Source organism: Anopheles bellator, chromosome 2 (genome assembly GCF_943735745.2).
Source record: "Anopheles bellator chromosome 2, idAnoBellAS_SP24_06.2, whole genome shotgun sequence".
NCBI lineage: Eukaryota > Metazoa > Arthropoda > Insecta > Diptera > Culicidae > Anopheles > Anopheles bellator.
In genome coordinates, this window is record NC_071286.1 from 68,423,003 (window position 1) to 68,429,002 (window position 6,000).

Here is a 6,000-nt window from a genome sequence, read left to right on the forward strand (position 1 = left end):
CTTATTGATGGAGAGGATGTTTATGCTGTGGATGTTGTATCTGTGTGTGTTTGTATGGAGCCGGCGAGGGTTGCGGGCCAACCGGGTGGGAGGAAGAAAATGACCGAAAAGAACCATCATAATAATGATGCCACGATACTAGGAAGGATTCCCTCATGGACACGGCGACGCCAATGTTTTCGCTGATGACCATGTTTCTCGGTCGCAATACCGAGCTGCTGCCGCCGCCGCCGCCAACCACTGAAGCGCGAAACGGAGAGCGCATAAAACACTGAAACCCTCGACCTCAACGATCGGTCCCGAAACGATTCGTTGATGATGCCGGATAAAAATTTTACGTCCAATAAAACGAGCCCGGCACGAACGGTCGAGAAGAAAAGTGGCATAAAAAGCGTCACTCATTAACCACGGGCAACATCTGGAGAAAGGCATCGGAGGGCTCTCGATCTTTTGGACGCGTATGACGATCGGCGTGTGGCTCTGACAGCGCTCGATGGCACGTACAATATTAAAAATGACCACAATGTCTCCGGTGAATGTCCAGAGCGTGACGGTGCCGTCTACGGCGACATTATCGTCATCGCCAGCTGGCGCCCACTGACCCGTCCCCGCAATTGGCTGGCATGATTTGTGGGGTGGCTCCGTCCCATCGCGTCGGTCGTAAACGGATAAGCCGTCCTTCAGGAGAACGGTCCGGATAATAAACATTGCGAAAACAGCGATTTCGTCGCCCGGGACAAAACCGATCATGATGAGATCAATTCGTGGTCGCCACCGAAACGCTCCCCCATTGTGGCAGTCGCTGGGTTATCTACTCTGCTGCTCGAGTTTATGAAACTTCCTGCCTTTACGATGCCAAAGATTCCCCGACGGTCAAACGGATGTGTCGGAAACGCGGTCCATTATTGTGACCAGCTCATGCTCCTTCCGTCGGCGGCCCGGCATGAGGAATGATGATTTGCCACCGACCAACGCGACCAAGGAATGGAAATTTCACGTGTTCCGGGACACGTTTCGTTTCGCCTGGCCAGCGCACGGACGTATAGTCACCCCTCTCGCCGTGAGCCCTCGGGCGAGGATAAAATATTAGATTCAATTATTTTCGATATTGCATTTGCGTTCACTGATCCGTGCCGAATTTAATGAACTCTCTCTGTCTCTCCCTGTCCCTTTGCGTAATGCTTGTTGTGGCCGCTTGTTGTGGTACCGAGAGCACGATGCAGCACGGTGCACGAATTGGTCAAAAATAAAAGCCGGCCACAAAGACATAAAACCTTATAGGACTGTGGCCTGGAATGTTATTGTTTCGTGGGAACTTTGAAACACTAAAATCGTGCAATATAACCTCCAAAATATTGCCCATAGTCCTTCCGGTTGGCATAAAATCAAAGCAGAAATCCCTTTCCCTCTCTTTCTCTCTCTCTCTCTTTAGTAGCTCCTCCCACGGGATGCTTGTTCCGGTCGCAAGAAAATAATGATGAAAGAGGCCCAAACCTATTTACCAATAACATGCCCATCGAATGCTGCCCCCTCAAGCGATGATGCTCGTTCGGATGTTCCCAATTTTCCTTTCAACCGTTTGTTGACAGTCGATCTGGTCTGCGCCTATTTGCGCTGATTGGCGGAACAGAAAAGAAATGCCCCAGCCCAGCACAATATCCTGGCCACGTGGCCAACGAGCACCCTCTTTCAGGTGCTACTACGGGAGTAAAGAAGGGGAAAGACACAGTTTATAGGAATTATTTTTTCGATCCTTCAGCTTTAAGTTTATGGGAGCACCACCCTTCGAACGAAGGAAGATAACGATTGATAAACGATGAGTTTTGTTCGGACCATCCTAACCATGCCGATGGCGTCTCGGGCGCGAACGTGCCAAGAACACGATGTTGATGGACCTGCGAAAGGGCGCAATAGATGAGTGGATTACAATTTTCCAAATCACTGGCTCGCACCGCATCCTGTCGATGATGAAGAGCTAACGGAAGCCCGTAACGAATGGACGATTCGTCGATTCCGTGTGGCCCTCCTGAATCTGTTGCCATGGTTGCTACGCAAGACGGCGCCTTCCTGGTGGTGGAAAAACCTTCTCAAGAGCAGCATTCCGGTGTAAGTTAAATTGGATGCTCGGCATACTCCAGCATTTGCATCCGAGGTAAAGAGCCCAGGACAGACCGAAGTACGTCGCGCGTGCACAACGCGGAAAAGAGGATAACAATTCGTGCCCGCCGCCTTCGCGCGATGAAAGTGAAGACGATTTTCGATTTGGGACTAATTGAAAGAAAGAAATTCCCCAGGAAAGTCATTCGAACAATTTTGTCCTCGTTTCCCACCGAAGCGTCCAGCGTCCACGCTTCTCATTACTGGCGCCAAAATAACGAACAGGGGCTCGAATCACAAAGCATTCCCAGGACGAAATGGGAAGCCCAAAATGCTACGGCAGGAGAGCACAATGCTCCTGCAGGAGCGGCAGCAGGACCCTTAATTGAATCAAAGGAAATGGAATTAAATTGATGACAACCTCCGGGACTCTGGGCGTTGTGTGGCGAACCCCCGAGAGACTGTCTTTTTCTTGAACGGCGCATTTTTCTTAGCCACGAGCGTCAGAAGCCGAAAAACGTAATTACGAATAAATTGAGTGATTTAGCAGATGGTGTTGTAGCTGATATAATTTCATTATTCACCGTCCGTGGACGGTCTCGCTGGACGATCCTAAGCGGTGTGGAAATTGCTCGGGGAAGATGTTTCGTGTCCCGGGACGACCCGTTGGAAGCACCTAGCGATGATCCGCGACCCACTCGGGGGTCGTTTGGCAGTGAGTGTTAATTTTCGTTTCGATGTTCGTCTAAATTTAAATCTTCATTGTCAAGAAACGTTCAAGTGAGCTAATATAAGGAGGGCGTCAAGGCGAGTCAATAAACTTGACTCGAAAAAGACGAATTTCTTCCAATCAACGTTACATTGAATTTTCTGAGAAATAGCTTTAACAAAAAATTAAAAGGCTCAGGCCGTCATCATGCGGAAGAGTGAATAGTCAAACCACTCAGTAACACAAACCAAGTCGAAGAACAGAATATGAAAAAAGCATTATGTAAACGCCACTAATTGCCACTAACCGGGCCGCCGATGGTTAATTACTATTCATGCCACAGGGACATGGCTTCACTAGCTAATTAAGAACTATCATATAGTGCCTTTTCTGTCCTTTTCGATACTTAAAGCGTGGGCTAGTCAGAATGAGTTCGCATCGAAAGTCCGAACGCTGCAACGTGATCGAATCTTCTAAGGGCTACACTATCTCGAAGCCCTTTATCGAAGCAAATTAATAAAATTAAGAGTCTGGAGCAATTAATACAAAATAATTTATCAGCACACGTGTTCCGTGCATCGTACCGTGAAGCAGGTACAAGAACTACCATCGTAAGGCTTCGGTCAGCTTGAAAGATAATAAGAAACCGAGAGGAAAGACCACAAAAAAGCTAACTTCTCCGGTGCACGATGCAAACAGCATTGCCCTTTACGTGTCGCATACGGCTGCACCTCTAGCGCTGCGCTTTTCATTGCTTACGTTGCGTCAGCTGAGTGGTGTCTTTATCTGCCGTGTACAGCATCGTCGTGGTGTCTTTTCACCGGCAGGCAATCCATTTGGCTTAAGTTTTCCAACAGCCTGCCACCGGACCGCTTCCGCGCTTTCCTCGCCAACCTGACGATTTAAACTAGTCTGACCTTTCCACGCGTTAACGTTATCTGACCCCAAACAGGCAACTTAACTACGGGAAAGAAACACCCTGCTTCGCCAACAGGAGACACGACCAATGTTGAGGCAAAAAAGAACAGATTACTCCGTTCTCGGGACGGAAGCCCAGGGAAGTCCTCGAGAAGCGTGAGGTGGGCTGGGTTGGTGTGGCCAACAGTTCCGAGCCAACACAAACACAACGCTCCAGGTTCTGGTACTGCCTTGCTGAAACTAATTAATAACATTTTAAAACAAAACTGAGTAAGTCTTTAAACGTTTATCTCTCTTTGAAATGAGATGACTCCGTTCCACTTCGAGCCGAGAGGCGGACGGCGGCTCGGAGGGCGGTTGCTTGGAGGGACGAAGTTGGTGTTTCTTTTGCGCCAGTTGGCTGTTTGCAGTTGGCTTCCACGTCCGGGAGACACCGGGAGCGTTCTGGTGCGGGCGGGTTTTTGGTGTGAAGATCGTGAACATTTCTTCCAGCAAACGGTGCCAGCGTGGCTATCGCTGTTGGCTAACTTCCTGTCTCTGTCTCCGACCGCTCCCTGGATGCCTGGAGGGCAGTGGTAGTGTGGAATTATGGGACCTAACGGTGTGAATAACAGACAACGCCAACCCTACACCCTACTCTGTCGGTGCTACAGTTCGAATCTTCGCACTTTCTCTTAGCCCACGGCTTTTCTAACCTCACGAAAGGATGCCGAGGATTAAACTTAAATACCATTACAAGATGATTCTGGTTTTCAGATCGGGTGCTTCTTTACCTTCACCGAAGGAGCGAGTAGCGTTAAATAGCAACTGTAGAGAAAAGTTTTTTTTCTACAGAACATCGTGCTTCTTACAACTGTAACTTTCACTCGAAACGGTGTGTGACATGTTAAAAAAATAATATTCTAATTAATTATAACAATTTTGTATCTCTTTCTCGTTATCACGAACAAATAAACTAATGAAAGGCCCGAAACCCAAATAAGACTAATGCAAGCTCTTTGGTGGATTGGACAGCAGCACGTGCGCCCAATGGCACGATTTTTTGCTATGCAAATGTATCCTTTAGCGCAGACCGACACTCGTAGTGGATTCCACGCGTCAAAGCGGCGTTAGCTAAAACTTTAAAAAGGATGCAAGCAGGATCATTTTTGAGGTCCTTGTTCGCCTGGTCGTTCCCTTTTCAATAAGCGTGTTCCGGAATCGACGGAATTTCGATCTAACGCTCATTATTCGATAAACCAGACCTAGATAAAAGGCTCCATCAATTACAACAGTTTTACCCTTCATACTCACACGTCGTCAGCTGCCTCGCACGGAGCCTCGGGTGCATCGACGGCCATCACATTGCTTCGGAACAGATCGAGACACTTTTTCTGGTTATCGGTCGCGGCAAACACGAGCAGCTTCATAGTGGGAATAGTTCTTCTGTACCTTGTACGCGCTATTAAAGTGTTTCTTTCTCAGTCTATCACACTCGTTGATTTTTGCTTTACAAAACTGAACACCACGGCTAAGAGCGGGTCACGGACAAGTCAGGGCACACGATGAAACACGGTTCAAAATGTTTTATAAAAAAATATATATATCGCTAACAAGTGACGAGACGCTCAAGAAACACTCGTCTACACGTGATCAACACGTGCTCGGTGTATCTTTACGTAGAGTGCGAACCGAGTGACGCATCCGTGATTCAGCAACAACCGCTCCGATAATGCGCGTTTTTCGGAACGTTCAAAATGCCTTGCGTCTTGGCTTCCCGTAAAAATCGCGATAGAAATTGATGGGTTTTCCTCCGTGAGCAACGTGCCCGAACGTGTTAAAAATCGAGGTTAGGGTTCGGTGTGTTAAAGAGCGAAAAGAAGAAGCAGAAAACCCGAAGGAAGAACGGACGACGAGAGGCACAGATGACCGGTTCGATACGTTTACGATAACGAAATGATCGGGTTCGATCGTAGGTGTCGCCGAAAATGAGGCGAGCGCTCCGAAACAGGTGTGCGTCGCTTGTGTGCGTGACGTCGACATCGCTATTGTCCGGAGTCTGCCCGTGCAAAAGGTGCCCGGCTTTGCGCGGTGAGTTGAAAATACGTTGCGACAACCCTTCTTCGTACGCACAGTCCGGAGCGGGTTTGATAAGCTTATTGAAAACGAGCAATCGGTCTCTCAATCTCATTTACCATTGTCGTTAGTTTATAACGTTCCGTAAGTTTGCTTTGCTTGCTAAGCCATTAGAGTTTTTTAAAGTCAATAATTTAAATTTAAATATATGAGCAAACATG

The 6,000-nt window shown here is 48.0% G+C and overlaps 1 protein-coding gene across 1 annotated transcript in view; it reads right to left on the reverse strand.

Moving 5' to 3' along the window:
• The window catches only part of LOC131211399 (CUGBP Elav-like family member 2), a 103,583-nt gene extending 98,530 nt beyond the window's left edge, over window positions 1-5,053 (reverse strand). Inside the window, exon 1 of the mRNA XM_058204841.1 lies at window positions 5,018-5,053. The gene's annotated coding sequence lies outside the window, so the exon portion shown is untranslated. The remainder of the gene's footprint in view (window positions 1-5,017) is intronic.
• Window positions 5,054-6,000: the final 947 nt, after the last annotated feature.